This window comes from Oreochromis aureus, linkage group 8 (assembly GCF_013358895.1).
Source record: "Oreochromis aureus strain Israel breed Guangdong linkage group 8, ZZ_aureus, whole genome shotgun sequence".
Classification (NCBI taxonomy): Eukaryota; Metazoa; Chordata; class Actinopteri; order Cichliformes; family Cichlidae; genus Oreochromis; species Oreochromis aureus.
Genome location: NC_052949.1, coordinates 28,160,936 through 28,187,221, shown reverse-complemented (window position 1 = coordinate 28,187,221; position 26,286 = coordinate 28,160,936). Strand labels below are relative to the sequence as shown.

Here is a 26,286-nt window from a genome sequence, read left to right as displayed (position 1 = left end):
CAGCCATTTTAAAATTAATGTGTAAATTTGGCGACATTTTCCCTCTTTTCAGGCCTCATACTTTGACGAACTCCTCCAAGGGATTTCATTAGATTTACGTGATCTCCTGTGTGTGGAATCTAAAGACCTTTGTGATGTTAAATTGCGAAGCTTTTTACGTTCAGGGAAACAGGGGTGGTCATGGCGGCACGTGGAGTTTCAATCACCGCCAAAAAGCAGTAACCTGCTGTCGCTCAAAAACACAATGTCCAATCTCTCCCAAAGGTCGCAGGCGTGATGAGACTCGAGCTCGGAAATGTTTGTTATGCCATTTGTCAGCAATGGTTAGAGCGCCACCTAGTGGGACGACTATAATAATGGTTGAATGAGATGAAATTTTAGCTGGTGGTTAAATGCATGAATTCCATCAATGTGACATCAGATCGGAAGCGCTGGTTTTAGGTGTTGGGCTTGGCTCGACGCGCCGGGGTGCGAGGGCCCTCATATCGCTGCTTGCAGCTTTAATTGGTTTTGTTTTTGCTCACAGGTGGAGAGTGCTTTCGAGCGTTTTCCTTATAAAGCGCGCCGTTTTACCGCTTTCTTCCGCAGTAAATATAAACAACGATAGTATTCAGGAAGAAAACCAAACATTGCATATATTTTTATCATAACTCTGGTTTTACGTGGCCTATCAACACAATTAAAAAACTGGTATAAAGTCCACACTTTTCCCGTCAATTGTTCCGTCTGTCCTGCTCACATCTCCAATGGCTGTACACGTTGTCATTAACGTGGCTTCACTGCACATCAGCCACGCCGCTTTGCTAGCTAAAACACCGGTGTCGGCACATAAGGACGCTGTCATAGCCTGTCAACAACGTTGATTGGCTGCGTATATACGAATGTGAACCGCATTATTGGCTGGACTATAGGATAAGGTGGCATCGTTCTAATCCCATACAGGAGCAGCCAGTCACTTACTGACTAACACTGCAAAACAGAATTGTTAAAGTTTTAATTTTAATTTCAATTCAGGTTAGATTTTTTTTGTGCGCAACGCAGATTTTCTGTGCGCAGAGACCGTGCCAGCAGTGCGCAATTGCGCAGCTTAGAAGGAACATTGGTTTCCACACCACTGAAGTCGTTTTACCTCTCTTTTCAACCAACGGCATTCTTTCTTCAGCAGCCATTATCCTCTCCTCTCCAAATAACTTCTGCTTAGCTTTCCGAGCTTTCCGAGCTTCCCTCGGGTCCCCTTAATTGTTGTGACGCGTGTTCGAAACGCAGAGAGGTGCGCTCGATTTGCCACACGGAGCAGCGCGAGAGTAAAGCATGAGGGAGGTGCTAATAATCGGCTCAGTCATTTTTAATGATCGTTGAAAACCCAGATCGTAATCGAGATTAAAATTCGATTAATTGAGCAGCCCTATTTGTGCATGACATTGCAGCCCAAACATGTATTTGCAAGATAGACTGGAATAAATAATGACCCATCAAATATTACATAGGCTGCAGTGAATTTCTGTTGATGCAGGCTATTGAGCTTCGAGGTTCCCAGTCAAACTTAGCTTTGAAGCACATGTTAAAAGCACTTTTGCTGATGTATTTTTCATAAAAAGATACCATACCCTAGGGCTGCTCAATTAATCGAATTTTAATCTCGATTACGATCTGGGTTTTCAACGATCATTAAAAATGACTGAGCCGATTATTAGCACCTCCCTCATGCTTTACTCTCGTGCTGGCGTGACCACAGTGCACACGTCTGATGTCGCTCACAGTGGTCCAAGGGACCGCTCAGGGAGTTTGTGTGTTCGCTCAGACACATGAAAAATTTGAGGGAACATTGGTGGAAACAATATGGGTTCGCGGAGTCAGACGTGGATCAAATATTGTGCAGTATTTTGAAGTTCACTAAACATAGATGTTTACATTTTTCATTTATTTTTTATATTGCAAACATTTGCACTGTAATCAGTATTTGCACACTATTTTAGATTATTTTTTGACAATCTTTAAAGCCATTATTCAATACATTGTTATTGTTAAATAAATATCGTCAAATAATCGAGATCTCAATTTCAGTGAAAATAATCGTGATTATCATTTTTGCCATAATCGAGCAGCCCTACCATACCCAAAATATTAACTCTAAAAAAACCCAAAACCCAATCACAGGACATTTTGCAGAGTTCAAACCTGCAGCTGCAGCTGCAGCGCAAACAACAACAAACACTGTTTGTAAACGTGTCCTGGAGTTTATGCAGGTGCAGACAGTGCTACTGTTGTAAGTAAGCCTAACAGCTTCCAGATCATTTATTCTGGCAATATGGCAATAAAGTAATCACTGCTTCAAGCACTGTCTATATGATCTGGTCAGAGAGCAAGGACAGCAAGCAGTCCTCTGCCCTTGAAGAAAAGACATCTGCTCAAGATGAAGAAACTTCCTCTCCAGAAGATGAGGGGACAATCTCCAAGGAGGCTGACTGCATCACCACTGATGATGAGTACTAGCCAGTGCCTGAATCCTCTTCTTATGGGGAGGATTGGGGTTGGGGGGCATGGAGGTGGAGGTCGAGCAGCTGATGGAAAAGAACATAGGAGCATTTTCTGAGACCGAGGAGCTGGTGACTGAGTGGATCCCTCATGAAAGGAAAACCATGTGGGTCCCACTACTGAAGAGAGACTGCTCTACAATCCAGTACCCACTGGCATCAAACCAGGGCTCCCCCTGTATGCAGTTCCCTGCGTTAGGGAACTGCATGCACGTTAGGACTGGTGCTAATTTAAAGAATCAAGTCAATGAAAGTAGAAAAATGTTTTAATATATATTAATTTTATAGTATTTTGTAAACATAAACAGGGGGTGGCCATTTTTGGCCTCAAACAAGCTGAGAGGGAGTTTTTTTGTTTTTCTGTCACTGCACAAAAAAAACAAAGATGCATAAAACTCATTGATACTTTCAATTATTGCTATGTATCTAACCTCCATCATGGTTAGAAAATAAATCAGTTTGCATGTATTATTTAGAAACAAACTAGGGATTTTATGCTTTTATCCCTATGTAAATCATTAAAATTATGTGATTTAACTGGTATTTAAAGGGTTAAAATTCTGAATTTGAATGAAATTTTGGTCTTGATGAAAAGCACTGATGCTAATTTAAAAAATCAAGTCAATGAAAGTAGAAAAATGTTTTAATATATATGACTTTTATAGCATTTTGTAAACGTAAACAGGGGGTGGCCATTTTTGACCACGAACAAGCTGAAAGGGAGTTTTTTGTTTTTCTGTCACAAAAAACAAAGATGCATAAAAGTCATTGATCCTGTCACAAAAAACAAAGATGCATAAAAGTCATTGATCCTTTTAATTATTGCTATACATCAGACCTCCATCATGGTTAGAAAATAAATCAGATGGCATGTATTATTTGGAAAAAAATTGATGTTTTATGATTTTTTCCATTTATGAGTTCCTAGGATTATGTGATCTAACTGGTATTTAAAGGGTTAAAATTCTGAATTTGAATGAAATTTTGATTTTTATGAACAGCACTGATGCCAATTAAAAAAATTAAGTCAATGAAAGTGGAAGTTTTTTTTAATATATATTAATTTTATAGCATTTTGTAAACGTAAACAGGGGTGGCCATTTTTGGCCACGAATAAGCTGAGAGGGAGTTTTTATGTTTTTGCTCTCCCTGCACAAAAATAACAATGCATTATAATCAATGTTGATGTGAATCAATTACATGTCCCAGACTCTACTATTAATAATACAAGAAATTCCACTAGCACTGCAATTATATAAAATTGCGAGATTTGAGGTTGTCTTCCAGCTAGTGCAGTGGACAAACAAACTGGTGTTTAAAGGGATAAAAATTTAAAAAGAAATAACTATTTTATATTTATGAAAAGAACTGAAGTTAGTTAAAAGCTTTATGCAGAAAAAATGGCAAAAAAACATAAAAAAAATAAAAATTACAGACCTAATCTGTTGGTGGCCACTTTTGGCCACGAACAAGCTGAAAGGGTAGTGATTTTGAACAAACCCAGAGGGTTAATAAACCACCCTCACATCTTAGTAAGTGCTGCATTTGAGTCCTGCTTTCCACACATCACACGGCTGCTGCCCCAGTCGTGACACTACCACACTTCTCCCCATCTGATACTCCATTTTTTGAGGCATCAATAATTTTGTCACAGCTTGTCATTTCAGCAGAATTGAATTTAATTCAGTGTTTCCCCTCCTCACTCTCTTATTTGATAGCCACTTTTGTTTCCAGCTATCAAACAAGCAGCTGCAGTTTTTCCATCAGCCTTGTGAGGTGATTAACATATTTTTTTAATATCCCACTAAGACAAAAAAGAAGTACCAATTATATCACTTTAAACACCAGTTTACAACAAACTGTGTTGTGAAAAATCCTCTTATGTGTATGTGTTTTTCTCTACTTTAGGTAGTCGCTTTCCTGAATCAATAAAGAATTACCTGCTAATTGGCAGTTATTCTGTATATGTCTGGCAAGCAGCAAGCACTTCTTCAAGTGCCAGTCACTGATCAAAAACCAATTAAAAGAGCATAGGGACAGCTGGCTATGCACAATTTGCCACCATACAGTTTACCCAGAGAAAATGGCACATTTTCCCTGGGTAAACTGCAGCACACTGCCAGTTTGCCTTGTGTCTACCCAAGCTTTCTGTTGCACTGGAAGTCAAAATTTGACTTATATTTGCAGACGTTACTGTACTGTATCGTAGAGACAAGTGTGATGTCTCTCTGTTGTGCCTATAGAGGGCATAAGATGGTTTCTGACAGCCAGCACTGCATACTTGAGGCTATTTGATGGGCAGCCAGTGTCTAGCTAAACAGATTTCTCCAATCCTTCATGGCTGAAATATTACTTTCTGCATTGATATGCCATTGCAGGATTTCCATTCAGGATCTCACTTTCTGACGCAGATGTTTACTGCGCTATTTTTTCTGTACTGACCAAAGAAATTCAGACAACTTTTCCAAACTCAAGACTGACATATAGTATTTGTTTCTTACATCTTACAAATAATTTGTACAACAGTGACCTGAAAGTATTTTTTTCTATGGCAACAGTAACACTAAAGTAAAGATGAGAGAATAGTACATGACTTGGCTTGTGTCAGATGAAAGATACCTTCAAATGTTTTGAAGGCAAACACTTTAACAGTCTTGGAGATTTCATGGCTACTGTGTGAGAAGTACAACTGAACATAGGGGAATCATTAAAAAATAGCAATAATAATTAAGTTTTCTTTTGTCCATTTTACAGTGCTGACTCAAGATGGCTGTTTGATTCAGCAAGCAACTTTAAATAGATAAACCTTTAGCTGTGTTCTGGATTTCTGGACCACTTCTAGCCCACATAACCCATATCAAGCCTAGCTCCCATACAAAATTTGTCATTACTGTGACTGAACCAAAAGTGCTATTACTAGGCCAAATGTGTTGGCCATTTAGGAATAAAAGGAGAGAAAAAAAACTATATGAGGGAAATAAATTAGGCTGATTAAAAGGAAGTGAGTAAGAGAATATCAGAATCAGAATTACGTTTATTGGCCAAGTATATGCGCAAACACATACAAGGATTCCGGTAGATCGTGCCTCTCAAGCACAAGCACACCACACACACACACACACACACATGTATACATATACATACATATATATACATACGCAAAGGTGTACAAACCAACAATATAATAACCAATCTAAATCTTATATACAGAAAATTCAGGATTACAGAAATGAATACCACAGAGTATACATAAAGCGCAGTTGCAGTCTAGCAGTGTGAATCTGTGAGTATGTGTTTTTTCTCTAGAACAGAATATGTGAGTGGAAAAACAATACACCAAGAGAAAAGAAGAGAATTTTAATTACATTAAAGAATGCAAGAGGCGGTATGTGACAAGAGAGAAGGAAATTAACTAGATGAGGGCAGTTAAGAAGGAAGAAGAGTAAAGGATGATTATAGGAAAGGATGACAGAAAAGGGTGAAGAAATGAAACAAGGAAAGGAAACAGATAAGGTGAGGATGGAAGGAAACAGGAGAAACATGAGGGGATAAAAACAAATGAAAGGAGGAAATGCAGAAGATGAGAACAAAAATATGGAAGAGAAGCAGGGGAAATGAAATACGTGAAGAAAAACAGAAGGACAGAGGAGAAAGAAGGAAAGTGAGTGAAAGAGATAAGGGAAAATAAACAAATGTTAAAAAAGAGGAAAATTGAAAAAAGTGAAACAAGAAACAAAGGAAAAGGAAATTGAATCCAAAAAGTTGGCATTCTTTTTCACCTCCACATCCTGTCTGTAGAAATCTATGCCAATATACAACGATCATGCTTTTATTGTATTTGTCGACCTTCTACCTGTGTTGGATAGTCCTTTGTGCTTGATGGACACTTCTGTTGTCTCAAACAAAAGTCTTGTCCTGTGCAGCAGCTGCTGTCCTTATGTCTCCTTGTGTTGCTGCTTCCTTTCTAACTAAATGTGAATCTGACAGAGTTCACATTCACAGCCTGTGTGGTGTTACTGCTCACTGTCAGAAAGGGCTGCTGTCAAGCAAGCCTGCACAAGATACACTCTCTGATCTGTCCAAACACACACACACAAGTGGAAGCAAAATAATTCAGTTTGAGCAGAGTAGATGGAATCATGCTGCGCTGATGTTAGGTTACTGTTTACATTTTTGGTAACCTTCTGTCAGTTACTAAAGTTATAAATGTTTTAAAAATGTTGTACACACACACACACACACACACACACTTGCAGTCAAGCTGACTGAGCATACACACATGTTCTGAGACACATGCTGGTGTACACTGTGACAGCTGTGGGCATTAAGTGGCCGTATGATGGATGGGGTTCAGACAGCATGGCCATCATAACCTCTCCATTATTTACCCTCCACTGACTGAAAGGAGGGGAGGAGAAAAGGAAACAAAATAAGGGAGGAGAAAAGAAAAGGAAATATGAAAGAGAAAGGAAGGGAAAGAAACAGATATATAAAAAAAGGGAGAAACAGAAAAGAAGGAAAGATGTGAAAGTGGAGTGTAGCAAAGAAAACAGTAGAAGTAGAAGGAAGAAAATAAATAGGTGAGAAGCGGTAAGAAGGAAAAAAAAAACATATGCCAAGAAGGATGAAGGAAATCAAATGGCAAATGTAGAAAATAGAAAGAAAAAAAAAACATAAAAAAGTAACACAGAAAATGAAAGCCAACACATCAGAAAAGGTGAAAAAGAAATGAAACAGATAATGAAAAGTTGGAAAAATGCACTAAAACAAATCAGGATATGATGCTCGAAAGGAAATATGATGATGGAAGGATAAGAAGAAAGGAAACTTGGGGTAATGGAAAAGTGCAGGAAACATTATTGATGAACATGAAGTAGAGAAAGGAAACTAATAACGACACTGCAGAGATGTTAGGGATTTAAGAAAAAGAGGCAAAGAAAGAGAAAAATAAACAATGAGAAGGGAGAAGAAACTGATGGGGAACTTACAGAAAAAGGAGAAGGAAAGGTAGAAAAGATATGGTGAGAAGGGGAAAAGAATATAAAAGTACTGGAGGAGAGGAAATAGGAGAGAAGAAATTAAATCTAATTATATGAATAAAATGGTGCCAAGGAAGAGTAAATCTGTGGAAAGGCAACGGGAAAAAAGCGGAAAGGAAAGGAAATAGAGGACAGTTAACTAAGGGAAGCAAAGGTCTTAGCAAAAGCAATTATTAGATAAAATAAAACAGATCAGAGGACATCAGATAGAAAGAAAGGAAAATTGGGAAAAATGAGATCACCAAAACACATATGAATGGAATGATAAGCATAAACATGTTAGAATTCAAAAGTGGGAAAGGTAAGTGGATGGTAAAATGAGAGCTAAAGATGAAAAAATGAGAGAGAAGATGAAGAGAAGAGGGTTGGAGGGGAGAGAAGATGAAAGAAAACAGATGAGAAGACACAAGAAAAGTAGAGTAGCTGAAGAGTGGAAAAGAGTCAAGTCTGAGTTAGACCAAGGGAGGAGATGAAAGCAAAGGCTAGTAAGGGGAAAAAAGTTGATGGTTGAGGGATGATAACACAGGCAAAAGAAAAATAAATAGAAAAATATTCCACATGGTTGACAGTAACCCTGCGAGACATGAGTTATCATTAATTCCATAACATTTCATCATTTAGTTTTTGCTATTTTACTTCAACTAGATTTATTATCAGCTCAATCTCATATGAATGTTAATTTCAACTTTATTTTAATTTACTCAATTACACAGGAAGACTTTTCTCACATTTGCTCTTCATATTCTCCCTATCATTTTTAAGAAATCTTTCATGTTAAAGTCAGTGATTTTTTTAGATTAACAGCTCTTTAGTGTCTCATTCCCCCTCCCATCCTTTTCACACATCCTCCAAAGCCATTTCTATACACGTTTTTAGTGAGGGGCCTGCTATTAGAATCATTATTATATTTTCTTTATTTGTTATATTGGTTTAAATTATATCTGATTATATTCTGATAAATAGTAAGCAATCAAGAGAGATTAACTATCAGCAAAATCACATGTAAATTATCATTCTAGGTTTAATAATTGCAAACATATTAAGTACAATTTCTTTCACTCACAGTCATGTATAATGATAACTGGAGTCACATCTTATCTTTTCACATTCTTCCAACCATTCTTCTTTCTCTTTCAATCCCTCCTTCCTCAACAACCTCCTGTTTATTTTGGGTTATGACTACTCTGTTGTATCCAGTTTTGTGTGTTTAGCAGTAAATTCCAGTCAGATTTAAATTATTTTGGTAATAGTGCAGTGTTAAACTCTGTACATAGTCCCCTCTGAGGGAAGCAAATGTCTAGATTATTCATGGATTTCACAAGATGTTTTTATCTCTTTTCCTTCATCTATCACTTTTTAGTAATGTGATGATGAACAAAAAAGTTAAACTGCACAACGTTTTCTATTGATTATAGTTTTCAAGTCTTTACTTTGAGCTTTTTAAACAATAAGTGAGACCCTAGCCAGAAGCTGAATAAAGCAATCACTGTGGAGAGTGTTAGTAAAACTTCTATTTGCCTTTGAGGATCTGCAGAGGAATGTCAGTGGAATGCAAAAGCTGAGTATTATATCAGGGGTTTGTATTGTAGTGCCATGCTTGGAGAGATGCAAAGATTAAGCTGCAATCCTGCTCTCCATTTTGGTTATGGAGGCAGAAGAGCCACATGCATAAAAAGTATGAGGTGGTAGCAGAGAGGTGGGAGAGAGACATTATGCAGAGTGCACAGGCAGACACTGATGGCTTCTAACGCAGACAAATCAATGATGGTCAAATGCACAACACGCTCTGTCTCTGCAAACCTCTTGATTTATTTAAGATGGTCTCATATCTATCCCTAAAATTGCATTAATCTTGGTGAGAAAATAACAATATGACATAAGAGTAAATTGTGTTATAATTGTTTTAACAGTATTTCCCCTAAGCACCAGGCATCCATGTATAGTACTTTCTAGTTAGCCTTTATAGATGTTCTTTTTATGTCAACATTTGATTAAAAATATTTTTCAGTCTATCAAAAAGATATTAAAAAAAATTTCTATTAATTACAAGCCTAACATATGCCGCAGCTGTCAAGCCTGTAATCAGATTAGATATGGTTCCAAAATGAAAGTTTAGCAGATGTCTACATCTACTAACCACTGCTTAAAAAAATGAAAACACACTTTGTGTCCCAAAAGGTTGATTCTGTTCATCTGGACGTAGCGTTTTCTTTCTTTTTTTGTCATCCACATACCTGAACCAATGACTTGTCGTTGTCCCTGGTGTTCCAAGGTAGGATAACAAAGCCCTCTTTTTCACTTCTTCCATGTACAAGTTGGCCACAATGGGTGAAACTGGGGAACCCATAGAATGTGAAATAGGTGGAACGAAGGCACAGTTCCAAAAGCAAACACACTTGGTCGGTGCTGAGAGTGGTCCCGAGTTGATCAGACAATTGGTCTTAAAGGTACACCCTTTTTATGTATCTTTGGTAAATACTACATCCAGATAAACAGAATCAACCTTCTGGGATTTACTTGGATGGTTGAGGATGCATCACAACACATTTTATTTAGTTGTAACAAATAAAATATGGAAATGGTTCTGACAGCCAGACAACATCTACACCAGGTGCAGTGGTCCCTCGTTTATCACGGGAGTTAAGTTCTAAAAATAACCTGCGATAGTTGAAATCCACGAAGTAGCCAACTTTATATTTTTTAATATTATTATAGATGTTGTTATAGATGTTATTATAGAGGCTGTAAAACCCCTCAGTACACACTTTATACACTTTTCTCAGACAGGCATGAACATTTTCACACTTTTCTCACTTCTTTAAACACTCTCAAAGTTCAAATCTTCATAGAAAAATAAGTCCAGTATTACAGAATGAAACCAAAGATCAAACCCTGTTTTTAGGTCCAGAACATGGGAATAGAGCAGCTGCGAGAGAATTAAACATTAATAAATCAATGGTACGGAAGTAGAGGAAGCAAGAAGAATGAGTTGAGTAAATTTTGACTTGATTGTTTTGGTTCGCTTAATGCGGATTATAGATAGACAGATAGATAGATAGATAGACAGATAGATAGATAGATAGATAGATAGATAGATAGATAGATAGATAGATAGATAGATAGATAGATAGATAGATAGATAGATGGCAGGTAAAACAACAGAGCTCTTAGGCAGGACTTTGATGCAGTTCAACAACACGCGTGCCTGTAGAATATCTCTTGAGGGACTGTGATGAGAAAGTGCCTCTGGGGCAGATGACTCCCCCTGCAGCTGCTAACCAAATCTACAACATAGATCTGCGCAACAACACAAAAATGAATTATCAAGATAGGATTCACAGCAAGGACTAAGAGAAATAGGTAGACAATGTTCATTTCATTTGCCATAATCTTTGACTTTGCTTTCATCACTTGTGCCCAGCAGTGTTTTGGTTGAAATATATATATATATATATGTACACGTGTGTGTGTGTGTCTGTGACTGTGTGCTACTGTATGTTGAATGGCACTGTGTTCAGTCTTCTTGGGTCTGCAAAAAGAAGGTGATGAAAGAGAGGTGTAAAGTGTGTGTTACAGCATGAGAGAAAGGATGAGGTGTGTATACGTGACTGTTGATGCAATATGGCAGCGTTTTACTCAATCGGCTCTTAGGAATAAGATTTCCCTTGCTCTGTCTATTTGACAAATTTCTTAAATACACAGAATAGACAGACAGAAATTTGACAAAAAAATCAATTCAACCCAGGAAATCATTTTTCAGTTTAGATATGTTTATTGGGGCTAATCCACAGTTTTTAAGTAATCGATTCACTCTTGTAAATTCCTTGTAACATATATTTCATTAAGTTGAGGTCTCTAAGGTCATTAAAATAATACAAATCCTCAAATTGTAACCAGTACTGGGGTGGTTACTTGACCCCATTACATTTGTATAGATTGTGACTGGCCCATTTTCCACCCTCAAAATTAGTTACTGATGTTGTTACAACAATTTTCTTGCATCCACGGTGCTTTTGAGAAAGTAAACACTTGTCTTGTAAGGTCCATTTGCCGTCCTTCACCTGGTACAAACTATAAATGGTCCATTTTCCTTTCTCTTGTTGTTGGCTCTCAATGCACTGATTTGAAGAATAACTTGTTGACATTGCAGCACAGTGTCACCTGTTTCTGTTCAAAATAAAAAATCTAATTGGTTGCATAGTTTCCTAATTTAACCCTTTCACTTTTCACTTATATTTTTATAAGTGAAAAGTGTTATTTGAAGCATTAAACAGTGTCTAAATAAGACACTGTTTACTGCTAAAAATAAATAGTTTACTGCTAAATAAGAGACTAATAAAATACTAGATTTTAAATCACCAAAAGTCAAACACAAAGTTTTTGAATGGGCTGTAACACACAGTTGGCAATTTGTCAGATAATTACACCCTTTAACCAAAGCAGCTAAAGTAGTTGAAATGAGATCAAAATGTCACAGAGGAACCAGACAACTAAATGAGTTCCAATCAATGACAAGCACAAGCACGTTCCAGAATAATCCAAAATGAAGCATACTAAAAAGAGAAGTGTTATTTGAATACAGTCTAGGCCAAAAGCACGTATGGATAAACAGTGAGAGAGAGGCTGAATAATTACCAGAGATGAGGTTCCTCCAACCTCTTCTGCCCCTGTGATTTTCCTTTAAGTGATCTGATCAGTGTTTCTACTTTTAGCAAATTACCCCAAACTTGAGACAAGTCAGCCCATTAATCAACAAGCTGTGTAAGGATCTGAGGAGGTCGTGGACCTGCTCTTTTTGTTTATTTTTATTGAATGCCCAAAAGGAATTAATATGCAGACCGCTGGTGCCTTTTTCTACTGTGATTGCTTGAGACTTGTAATCAAATCAGCCTGCACAAGCATTAAGAGAAAATTTGTTGTAGATGTTGTTTCACCATAGCGCTGGGTAGCTAGCTGTCTTCTGTAGTAACTTTTAATTGTGTCCATTTCCTCTAATCCACTTAGTCAAATAGATAAAGTGCCTGTAATGTGATTCAGAAAACCACAGAAAAGAGAAACCAAAGCAGGAAATTTAAGAAAAAAGACCATGTCCATCAGCTTTTTTTATCTGTGTAAATGCCAATGTGTAGTACCTACCCAGTAAAGCCACAACATTTGTTATGGGCATCTGTGTGACTTCCTTTGCCTTGTCTCACTGTTTTAAAAAGTTGACTCAAAGAGGCTGCAGAGATTGTGCTCCTCTCCCCCAGACGGAAAGATAGATACACAAAAGAACAGCAGCATCTGGCCTCTGTTGTCTTTGTGTGTGGAGGATTTTTCTCTGCTCAAAATTTTTTTCTGCTGCCCTTTCTCCTTGTGAAGAGGCAATTTCTAATCAGAAATATAGCAAAAAGCACTTATCGGCGTATTAAAAAAAAAGAACCCAAAGAACCGTGAATTGAAACCTGTCTATAACATCATCTTTACTGATGTGATTCCATTGCCTTTAATTGTGTATTCTGCCTGCACATATACCTGCACTCTGTACATTTTAAAAGAGATTAAGACCAGTGACTTACATGTGCTTATGGGTTATTTGCAATGGTGTGGTATCACCTTTATTTACAATTTAAAAAAACATATTGTGTGCTTAGAGAACATTGTTCATTTGACAATGTACAAAGTTACCCAGTGAGGGTAACACTGCACTTCGGCAAATAAATAATAATAATAATGATTCGGCAAATAATTATTCCTTTTTAAAATATAGAATTAGCTACTCAAAGTTCCAATTTTAAGGTATGTTACTTTATCAAAATTCAGTAGCGATAGAGATTTATTAAATATTTGAGTTTATCCCATTGTTCAGTTCTAAAGACATCCTAAAGCTTGGTTTATTTACAATGATGTTGTGGTGACCATGAAGCTCCACATGCCGTGAGGCATTAAGAAAGCCTCATGATTCATCTACGCCCAAAAGGGGATTGATTGATTGATTGATTGATTGATTGATTGATTGATTGAATCTTTACTTTGAACATGTTGAAAAAGTACAACAACATAGAATTAAAAAGAGACAAATAAACAAAGCAAAACAAAAGGAAAATGAGCAACCACAACTACAAATAACTTTCATGTTCAAAAAGGAGCAGGAAGCAGCATAAGCTTATTTAATCCCACCCCTTTTCCACTATCTAGTAATCAATAGACTACAGAAATACCTCCTTGCAATTACATTATATGTTACGTGTATTTTTGTATTTATTTATTATATATATATATATATATATATATACACATATATATATATACACACATATATATATATATATATATACATATATATATATCTATGTACATATATATATAAAAACACCCAGCACACCCCTACGGGCGGTTTATCCTTCAAGCTCGGGTCCTCTACCAGAGGCCTGGGAGCTTGAGGGTCCTGCGCAGTATCTTAGCTGTTCCCAGGACTGCGCTCTTCTGGACAGAGATCTCCGATGTTGTTCCCGGGATCTGCTGGAGCCACTCGCCTAGCTTGGGAGTCACCGCACCTAGTGCTCCGATTACCACGGGGACCACCGTTACCTTCACCCTCCACATCCTCTCGAGCTCTTCTCTGAGCCCTTGGTATTTCTCCAGCTTCTCGTGTTCCTTCTTCATGATATTGCTGTCATTCGGAACCGCTACATCAATCACTACGGCCGTCTTCTTCTGTTTGTCTACCACCACTATGTCCGGTTGGTTAGCCACCACCATTTTGTCCGTCTGTATCTGGAAGTCCCACAGGATCTTAGCTCGGTCATCCTCCACCACCATTGGGGGCATCTCCCATTTTGACCTCGGGACTTCCAGGTTATACTCGGCACAGATGTTCCTGTACACCAGGGGTGCCCAATCCTAGTCCTCGAGAGCTACTGTCCTGCAGCTTTTAGATGCATCCCTACTCCAACACAGCTGAATCAAATGGTTTGATGACCTCTTCAGCATGCCATCAAGTTTGGCAAAGGCCTGATAACAAGACATTCATTTGATTCAGGTGTGTTGGAACAAGGATGAATCTAAAAGCTGCAGGACAGTAGCTCTCGAGGACTAGGATTGGGCACCTCTGCTGTACACTATGCCGGCCACTTGGTTATGGTGTTCCATGTATGCCTTGCCTGCTAGCATCTTGCACCCTGCTGTTATGTGCTGGATTGTCTCTGGGGCATCTTTACACAGCCTGCACCTGGGGTCTTGTCTGGTGTGATAGACCCCAGCCTCTATGGATCTTGTACTCAGAGCTTGTTCTTGTGCTGCCATGATTAGTGCCTCTGTGCTGTCTTTCAGTCCAGCTTTGTCCAGCCACCGGTAGGATTTCTGGATATCAGCCACCTCCTCTATCTGCCGGTGGTACATACCGTGCAGGGGCCTGTCCTTCCATGATGGTTCCTCGTCTCCCTCCTCTTTCTTGGGTTTCTGCTGCCTGAGGTATTCACTGAGCACTCGGTCAGTTGGGGCCATCTTCCCAATGTATTCTTGGATGTTCGTTGTCTCATCCTGGACTGTGGTGCTGACACTCACCAGTCCCCGGCCCCTTCCTTCCGCTTAGCGTACAGCCTCAGGGTGTTGGACTTGGGGTGAAACCCTCCATGCATGGTAAGGCGCTTTCTTGTCTTGATGTCAGTGGCTTCTAGCTCCTCCTTTGGCCATATATATATATATATATATATATATATATATATATATATATATATATATATATATATGTGTATATATATATATATATATATATATATTAATATATGAGGACTGCTCTCACAGCTAGAGATTGACGAGGTACAACATAAATGCTACGGCAAGCGGGAGCCAGGACGCCAGGTCAGGGGGGAGATATCATCACCCCCACCCAAGATTGGGTACCAAGCCCCAAGTGCGATAGGAGAAGGATCGTTGAGTGCGAGAGGAACTGACCTGAAAGATAGGATCATGGCCAAGCTTCAAACCTGGACCCCCCATAGCCGGTTACCAAGATTACGTGAAGTACCCTCAGAAGGTCTGCTAGATGACGTTAATGCAGCACTACGGACGATACCTACAGCCACGATTAGCGAGACTAACAAGCTGATCTACAATACAACAGCAGTGATCAGTGAGATGCTTGGCTACAAGTTGAACAGCCACAAGGGGCAGTACCCTCCATGGAGAAGGAGGCTAGAGGCTAAAATCAAGGCAGCACGGAGGGAGGTCAGCCAACTATCGGAATTGCAGAAAGGCACAATGAAGAAGGTGCCTAAGAAGTACAGCAAGCTGTCCATACCTGAGACCTTGGAAACTGACAAGCAAAGACTCACAGCCTTGGCCAGCCGCTTGAGGAGGTACACCAGAGAGATAGAAGGCAGGAGAATAAACCAGCTGTTCTCCACAGAACCAGCAAAGGTGTACTCTCAGTGGCAAGGGAACAATAACAGAACAGCACCACCAAGGCTGGAGACGGAGCAATACTGGAAGAGGTCTTGATGCATTCTCAATCATCCAGGAAAGTAAATCTCCAAAACTTGAATCTGTTCATCTGGACGTAGCGCTACGTCCAGATGAACAGATTCAAGTTTTGGAGGAATACTGGAAGAGCATATGGGAGAAGGACGCAACCCATAACGGCAATGCTCAGTGGCTAGTGGATCTGAGGGCAGACCATAGCAACCTCCCTGAACAGGGTCCAGTAACCATCACGGTGGCAGACATCCAAGCAAGGGTCTCTAGTATGAAGAGTTGGACAGGACCAGGCCCCGACATGGTTCACGCCTACTGGCTGAAGAAGCTGACTGCACTCCACGAGCGTCTGGCAGCACAAATGAACCAGCTGCTAGTTGACGAGAGATACCCGGAATGGCAAACCGAAGGTCGGACGATCCCCAAGGACCCCAAGAAGGGACCGGTCCCATCCAACTACCAACCAATAACCTGCCTCAGCACTACATGGAAGCTCCTGTCAGGCATCATAGTGGCTAAGATGAACAGGCACATGGGTCAATACATGAGCGGGGCACAGAAAGGGATTGGCAAGAATACCAGAGGCGCAAAACACCAGCTACTGGTAGACAGGACAGTCAGCCGAGACTGCAAGACCAGGCTGACCAACCTGTGCACTGCCTGGATTGATTACAAGAAGGCCTATGACTCAATGCCCCACAGCTGGATACTGGAATGCCTAGAATTGTACAAGATCAACAGGACCCTAAGAGCCTTCATCAGGAACTCAATGGGGATGTGGCGTACAACACTAGAGGCCAACTCCAAGCCCATAGCACAAGTCACCATCAAGTGCGGGATCTACCAAGGAGATGCTCTGTCCCCACTGCTGTTCTGCATAGGCCTGAACCCCCTCAGTGAGATCATCAACAAGACTGGCTACGGATACCGACTACGGAATGGAGCAGTTGTCAGTCACCTCCTGTACATGGATGACATCAAGCTGTATGCCAAGAGTGAACGAGACATCGATTCACTGATCCACACTACCAGGATATTAGCAATGACATCGGGATGTCATTCGGGCTGGAGAAGTGTAGTCGGATGATAACAAAGAGAGGGAAGGTAGTCAGAACTGAGGGGATCGAGCTACCAGAAGGCAACATTGCAGACATAGAGGACAGTTACAAGTACCTGGGGATCCCGCAGGCGAATGGGAACCCCAGTTACAAGTACCTGGGGATCCCGCAGGCGAATGGGAACCATGAAGAGGCCGCTAGGAAAGCTGCAACCACCAAGTACCTGCAGAGGGTCAGGCAAGTCCTGAGGAGTCAGCTGAACGGTAAGAACAAGATCCGGGCTATCAACACCTTCGCCCTGCCCGTGATCAGGTACCCAGCTGGTATAATAAGTTGGCCAAAGGAAGAGATAGAAGCCACTGACATCAAGACAAGAAAGCTCCTTACCATGCATGGAGGGTTTCACCCCAAGTCCAACACCCTGAGGCTGTACGCTAAGCGGAAGGAAGGGGCCGAGGGGACTGGTGAGTGTCAGCACCACAGTCCAGGATGAGACAACGAACATCCAAGAATACATTGGGAAGATGGCCCCAACTGACCGAGTGCTCAGTGAATACCTCAGGCAGCAGAAACCCAAGAAAGAGGAGGGAGACGAGGAACCATCATGGAAGGACAGGCCCCTGCACGGTATGTACCACCGGCAGATAGAGGAGGTGGCTGATATCCAGAAATCCTACCGGTGGCTGGACAAAGCTGGACTGAAAGACAGCACAGAGGCACTAATCATGGCAGCACAAGAACAAGCTCTGAGTACAAGATCCATAGAGGCTGGGGTCTATCACACCAGGCAAGACCCCAGGTGCAGGCTGTGTAAAGATGCCCCAGAGACAATCCAGCACATAACAGCAGGGTGCAAAATGCTAGCAGGCAAGGCATACATGGAATGCCATAACCAAGTGGCCAGCATAGTATACAGAAACATATGGCCTGGAAGTTCCGAGGTCAAAATGGGAGACGCCCCCAAGGGTGGTGGAGAATGACCGAGCTAAGATCCTGTGGGACTTCCAGATACAGACGGACAAAATGGTGGTGGCTAACCAACCGGACATAGTGGTGGTAGACAAACAGAAGAAGACGGCCGTAGTGGTCGATGTAGCGGTTCCGAATGACAGCAACATCAGAAAGAAGGAACATGAGAAGCTGGAGAAATACCAAGGGCTCAGAGAAGAGCTCGAGAGGATGTGGAGGGTGAAGGTAACGGTGGTCCCCGTGGTAATCGGAGCACTAGGTGCGGTGACTCCCAAGCTAGGCGAGTGGCTCCAGCAGATCCCGGGAACAACATCGGAGATCTCTGTCGAGATAAACCGCCCGCAGGGGCGTGCTGGGTGTTATATATGAATATATATATGTATATCTTTCTATCTATCCGTACATACATATATACACATACACGCATATACACATTTTCAATAACCCCAGTAACACCTCAAAGGATACACAGCCTACAGATATATATACCCATACCAACATACCCGTGCACCCGCACACACATGAAAATACTGGACAAGAACACCCTATCAAATCTCTACCTCCTCCCTGTACCCTGCAAAAACCATGTCCTTAAACCGCCTTTTAAACTGCGCCACGCTCAGACATTGCTTTATATCTTTTACTTAGTCTGTTCCACAGCTTCACTCCACACACAGAGATGCAAAAATGTTTTAATGTTGTACGGATACAAGGATGTTTTAAATTTAATTCCCCTCTCAACTTGTATCCCCGTTCCCTTTTAGAAAACAGTTTTAGAATATTGTCAGGAAGCAGGTTATTTATTGCTTTATACATAATTTGTGCAGTGAGAAAATGAACCAGATCTGTGAATTTTAGAATTTTTGATTTTAAGAATAGTGGACTTGTATGATCTCTGTAACCAGTTTTATGGATTATCCTTAAGGCCCTTTTTTGTAATATAAAGATTGATGATAGCGAACATTTGTAAATATTGCCCCAAACCTCTGCACAGTAATGCAAATACGGTGCAATCAGGGAACAATAGAGAATGTGGAGTGATTTGTGGTCCAGAATGTGTTTTACTTTACTCAAGATTGAAACACTTCTTGAAATTTTTTTATGTATATGATTTATATGAGACTTCCAGTTTAATTTATCATCTATAATCACACCAAGAAATTTATGTTCAAGTACTCTTTCAATTTCCACACCATCTATATGAATCTGCACTTGTGCATTTCTAAGGGAATTCCCAAATAAGATTATTTTAGTTTTACTTAGATTTAGCGATAGTTTGTTCCTGTTAAACCATTTTTTAATTTTGCACATTTCTGAAGTAATTGTATCCAGCAGCTCCTTTAGATTCCCCCCAGAACAAAAAATATTTGTGTCGTCTGCAAATAATACTAATTTTAATATATCAGATGCCTTACAAATATCATTTATATAAATAATAAATAATTTTGGACCCAGTACAGAGCCTTGTGGAACACCACAAGCAATGTCCAAGCATGATGAGGAATGGACACCCAGCTTCACAAATTGTTTCCTGTCACTTAAATAATTTTTCACCCAGTGCAGTACAACCCCTCCTATCCCGTACCGTTCCAGTTTATTAATTAATACGTCATGATTGATTGTGTCGAATGCTTTCTTGAGATCCAGAAATAGTCCAGCTGCATACTGTTTCTGATCTATAGCATTTGTAATCTCCTCAATTGATTCGATTAATGCCAGAGTCGATCTTTTTGATCTGAATCCATACTGACTGTCAGAGAGTAATTTATATTTATCTAAGAATTTGTCTAATCGTTTACTAAACAGGTTTTCTAGGATTTTGGAGAATTGTGGTAGTAAAGAAACAGGCCTGTAATTTGTGAAGTGGTGTCTATCCCCAGTTTTATACAGCGGCACAACTTTAGCTATTTTCATTTTGTTTGGAACTTTACTAGTCTGAAATGATAAGTTGCAAATATATATGTTAGAGGTCCTACAATTCCTTCTATGACCTTCTTGACGATTTTCATGTCAATATTATTACAATCAGTAGATGTTTTATATTAACACATGTGTACAGTGTCAATTATTTCTTTTTCCTCCACTGCTGTGAGGAACATTGAGTTAGGGTTCCTGTCAATCAGGCATTCACTACAGTCTACTGATGGCAGTGACTCAGGAATTTGTTCAGCCAGATTTGGTCCAATATTTACAAAATAATGATTAAAGCTGTTGACCACATCAGCAGTGTTTTCCATAATATTGCCATTGTCAATAAAATATTGAGGATAACTTTGTTGTCCAGAATTATTTTTTATGATACTGTTTAAAACATACCACATTCCCTTCATATTATGTTTATTGTTGATCAATGTTTTACTATAATACTCCTTTCTACATACATGTATAATATTGGTCAACTTATTTTTGTATTTTTTATATTTATTTTCGGCATCTTTTGTTCTTTGTTTTAGGAATTCCCTATAGAGTGTATTTTTCTTTTTACATGCATTTTGCAAACCCTTAGTGATCCATGGTCTATCTGAATATTTTTGCTTTTTGTTGTATTTTATTGTTGGACAGTTTTTATTGTACAATTCCATGAATATTCTGAAAAATATGCCATATGCAATATCAATATCGGTTTCTTTGTACACATTGTCCCAGTCCTGATTTAATAGATCGTTCTTAAGTGCATTCATAGTTTCTTCTGTCCTTACCAGTGTTGGGTAAGTTACTTTAAATTAGTAACTTAGTTACATTACTAGTTACTTCTCTAAAAAAGTAACTCAGTTACTTCAAGTTACTCGTTACTTTCAAAGTAACTAGTTACTAGGGAAAGTAACTTTGGTTTTACTCAGAATTCTCTTGTTAATGTGTTGCTTCCGTAACTGGATACCCAGCAAGATTGCCAGTCTTCTAGCTTGCTTACTTGCCACAAGTGCACTGTGCCACCTACCAACAGAAAGGAGAAAATAATGTGCACATTTCCACAAGAGAAATCCCACGCCTGGACCGTCGTTGACCGCCGCCATGATTCTAGCCTGCTTTTTACATCCAACACAAAAACTGCAGTCGTGGTGCTTTTGATTGTACTCAGAACTTGGAAATTCTGCCTTCTGAATAGGAAGATGTAGGTAATATGTAGGTAACACCAGACTGCAGATGAGCTGCATACAGAGCTGGACTGGGACAAAAAAAATCGTCCCGGGCATTTTGACTAGCCCACCATTATAGGAAAAATCATAAAGCCTTTGAATGAAAATAAACACTGTTGTGACAGTGATGAAACACTGTTCTGATGGTATATATGTATCAATCTATCAATTGTTTGTTGTAAGACTCAGATAATTATTTTTTTAAAAGCGAGACATTTTAAATGAGAATAATAAAGAAAAGTATTTCCTTGTGCCCCCCTTTCCCTGTTAATGCCCTACCTGGCCCCCTGGCAACACTTTGCTAGATCCGCCCCTACACAGTTACCAGCTGTCAGCTACTTAGAAAAGGATCCTGGTGTTATTTGTTTCTCAGAAACAGCTCATAACTTCCCTTCAACTCATTCATGTCACCTAAAAGGTAAACCTGTTTCTACATCACCTGTTCAGCTCTGATGATTCAGTAAGGACATCTCCTGGTTTCATCTGCATGTTTCCCTCTCACCAGATAACCAAACCGATATCATGACCAGCAGCTTTACAGCTGTGGCTCCAGCAAACATCAGCTGATACTAGAAATTAATATTAAATAAATTCTAACAACAGCTGATCAAGCTTAAACGTGCTGCTGTTGTTTAACGCGACATCCGCTGGTTTCCTCTTTCTGGCGCAAAGTGGGCGATAAACAAACGAGAGAAAAGCCGATCAGCTGATCACTGATCAGTTTCGTGATTGAAGTAGAAACGGAAGAGGAGAGAATGAGAGAAGAAGAGGCAGCTGTGCAGCTTCAGCTTTGTGTCTTTTTCATTGTAGCTGAAGTCCGGGACAAACTATGTTCCTTTTCACCTCAGTACGAAACGCATAATATTTTCTCTGAATACGAGACGATTCCGTTTTTTACGGGACGGTTGGCAACTCTAATAATTAACCTATGAACAAAATAAAGTTCAACATCAGTAACATAGCACCCACCCATCTGTATAGAAACTCCGTCATGCTAGCTAGCACGCAGTACGAAAATGTCAGCATACTGAAAATAAACTCCACCTAAACTTGGTTTATATCTGACTCAGATAGACTGCAGGTCATAACTTCTTACCTGAAGTTCAGTTCACCTGACACGCGGACCGGCGGCCGCTTCGGGTCTCTCCTCTTGCCTCCCTTTTCCTTCATCCACCTGCTGGCTTCCACCACTTGCTAATGTTATTGAATCTGTGGAAGCTCCGCGATATCCACCATACGAAGTAACGAGTAACGAGCCTATCTAAATCCCAGTAACGAGTAACGCGTTCCTGGTTTTGGCATAATAACTAGTTACCGTGCTCGTTACCACAATAATAACGTAGTTACTGTAACGCGTTACTTAATAACGCGTTAGTCCCAACACTGGTCCTTACACATCTGTATCTCAGTTGTTCTTTATGCTGATTTCTCTTATAATCAGTGTCACAAACTGCAAAAACTGGTAGGTGATCACTGATGTCATTAATTAATAATCCGCTCACAATGTTGTTTTCCATATTGTTAGTGAAAATATTGTCGAGTAAGGTGGCACGACAGCTAATTATTACAATTATTAAATTTTTTATTACATTTTTCTCTTTTTCTTTATAAATTTCAATTGTTATACATTCTAATAAATTATCAATCGCTGTTGTCATACTTTCCACCACCTTGTAATTTAGGTTTTTATCCACATACACAGCTACTCCCCCTCCACTTTTGTTCCTTCTATTTGCAAAATTCACATCATATCCCTCCAGTCCAAAGTCCAGTCCTTTCTCAGCATTGATCCATGTTTGAGAAATGGCAATAATTCCAAATGGATTTGTCAACTCATTTAGATATTCCTTTATATTGTTGAAGTTGGCATACAGACTTCTGCTATTAAAATGGATTATTGATAATTTGTTTTCCGTGTTGATGGTGTGTTTAAACTGTTCATCAGTGACGTAGCAGCAGTTATTGCTGATGTTAGAGAAGAAATTATTTTCCGGGTCTATATCCTTTTCTAAGTCTAGAACATTATGGTCTGTGTATCGAAATGTTCTCAGTTCCAGATTATCATAAACAGAATTCCAATGAGTTATATTGATATTGTTGCCGGATGCAGATGAAGTTCTTTTAGACTGTGCCATGTGTTGTGTTGTGTGTCACGTCACATGTGTATTCATACCTCCAGTGTAAGTTGAACCTCAGTATTTGTCCAGCTCCTCCATATTTCTGATGACCAACACTTTGGCTTGTTCCGGGGATTTGAAAGGTCAGTCACAAAAATGAAGTTGCGACTAAAGAAAGAGTTTCACTCAGCGCAGAAAGCTTGACTTGTGCAGCTACGAATGAGAATGTGTGGCGCTGCAGGCCATCGCCGAAGTAGACAGCGTAGTCACAAGGAGTCAGAGCGAGAGCTAACCTTAACTGCGCTTTTCTTTAAGATCCATCACCATTTGCAGTTGCATGTTGGCCGAGTTCTGGTTGTTAAGTGAATGTTCAGAGTGAAGCAGCAAGGCTGGCCATTTCGCTGGGAGCTAACGAGTCTTCGGGAGGGCTTCAGCGACTTCACCTTAATGTTGTCTGTTGCTGACCTGAGATTGGGCTCACTCTATGGACCTGACGCCAAGAAAAAAGTGAGTCAGCGGTGAACGGGTTACCCTGCCATCCAGATGATGCCGTGGTTGTTCATTGTGCTTTGCTCGACTGCGAAAGTGCTCATAGCCTGAGAATTTTTTTGTTTTATTTTTTTTTCATGCCATTCATCATCTTTGGAGCCCACGCTGTCTGGTGGATAGTTGATGTTTAAAGTGGCCATCCAAACAAATTAGAGTTTCACATTTTTTAAAAGTGACTGTTTAATGTTTATGTTAGACTGAAGCTGCTATGGAGTAGGGGCACCCTGACTATCTGGTTGGGTACAGAAAATCAGAGGGAAATTGTGCTATGCTATGTTATTGTCTGACAGCACAGCGTGCTCCAGGCAGTCGCTGGTTCTGAAACTTGAACCCTGGAGCCTCTCTTCCATACCTGCAGCAGCCAGATAAATAAAAACATTCTTACAGTTGTAGGAGGGGCACGGATCCAGATCCTTTCACCTTTCAGTCGTTCAGGGCAACTTGTACATTCCCATACCGCTACATAGAAGGGCTAATAGCCCCTACACATCTATGGGTAATTAGCAAAAAATAATTTCCCCCTTAAAATTTAAAACAACCTTAAATACATAAGTAAAAAGGTCTGAATACTTTCTGTAGCCAAAATATGTAAATAATCCAGACATGGATTATCCTCAATGAGTTCCTCCAATATTTCTCCAATACTTAACAGTGTAAAAAAATTAAAGTTACTGAATACTAACTAATAATGAACAGTGATTCAAGTCACTTTCAGTCACCATCCAATGAACATGTTTTGTCACTGTATGTATTCTCATGTTTACAACAGATTAGCAACCTGTCCAGGATGTACCTTTCCTCTCACCCCGTAACAGCTGGGATAGGCTCCAGCCTCTGTTTGACCCCGCAGTAGATAAGTGGAAGAATATGGATGGCTGGATAAATGGATGCATCAATAGCTGGCTGGCTGGATTTTCATGCTTTTCCACTATATCTTTAAGATTTAATCCATCTCCTCTTTTGTTTGTCGGTGGCAAAAAATCCATTTGCAGATTTGTAGATTCTGCAAATAGACTTAACTGCAACAGCAGTGGATATTTTTATAGCTCTGCTACATCTGGCATATCAGAATCTCTGATGTAATTCAGTCTCGTAATCCAGTTATTGGCAAGAAAGAACAAGGTAAGCACAGAATTATGATATGATGAATTTACATTTCATATACTGGCTGAATTAAAGCTAAAAACAAAAGCTTAGACACTGGTGAGTGGCAGATCGCATATTAAATCAACCAATTCTTGGAATATTTTCTACTGGTCCATCTCCAATTTGCATAAATTATGTATGGTCCAAAGTTTGAACATGTATAATGAGTTCTGTGAAATTTTAACTTCCCATGAATACTTTCCAAAATATACATATATATCTTAAAATAGTCCAACAACTCACTTTCAGTCCTTTTCCCCAAGCACATCTGCTGCAATGTTTGAACCCAAATATCTCATAAAAGATAAAATACAAAAAAAGGCCTGAAAGTGTGTTGATGGACCATCTTTGAAAAATATATGTCTCGAAAAGGATTCTATATATGAAGCTAATATTTCAAGTATTCACTCATACCACTCATAAATGTTCAAATTTTCTACGATAAAACTTTTCTGCACATTGGAGATGGCAGAGCAGAAGGCTCATGCTGATTTGAGTCAGAAGTGTTTCAATGTTCTGTTTGGAGAGAAACAGTTTATTCAGCTTATTTACCCACTGTGGCAACCCCTTGTCACAATAGAGCAGCCAAAAGTAGCTGCAATTTTACACTTTTAAGTAATTTAATTGTAGTTGCCTTGTTCAGCTTGTTTTTTAGCTGAATTTGACTTGTCATTAGGAGTGTGTTTGTTCACATAGTTTACCCTAAATTTTTTACACTGCACTTCCCATGAATCAATTTGCAGCAGCAAATTTCCATACTTACAGCAACTCTCAAAAAAAATCAAACAAATATCAAAACAAACATGGCGGTCTACCCAGACTGCTGAAGTACTACTCATGCTACAGTGTGATTTAAACCATAGTCTAAATCACCATGGAGACACAACTTTATACAGACTACCCTTAACACGCATTCTGATAATGGTTTATAAACAGTGGCTCTAATGATTATGAATATAATGAGTATAATGAAACTGTTGCTATTGGGAGTGATAATCCCACAAAGAACCTGATTCTACAGCTACCCTACTGCTAATAATTAATCATCTTTGATTTCATTGGTACCAAAAGGAAAAATCCTTATTTTCCAAGAAAGTGGTGGTAACAAAACCTAGGACAGCACATTAGGATTGAAATTTAAAAAAAATATCAGCACAAACATGCATGTAGCATTCACTGCTTGCTAGCATTAGTGAGAATAAATTGATCTTATTTATTCTCAGCTTTTTGCTGTTTTTATAATAGTGGAAGCTATTGTCATATTGAACCTGTTGTCATTCACT

The 26,286-nt window shown here is 39.5% G+C and overlaps 1 protein-coding gene across 1 annotated transcript in view; it reads left to right on the top strand.

The window, feature by feature from the left end:
* ca10a (carbonic anhydrase Xa) overlaps positions 1–26,286 on the top strand; it is a 305,283-nt gene that overhangs the window by 11,038 nt on the left and 267,959 nt on the right. The window lies entirely within an intron of this gene.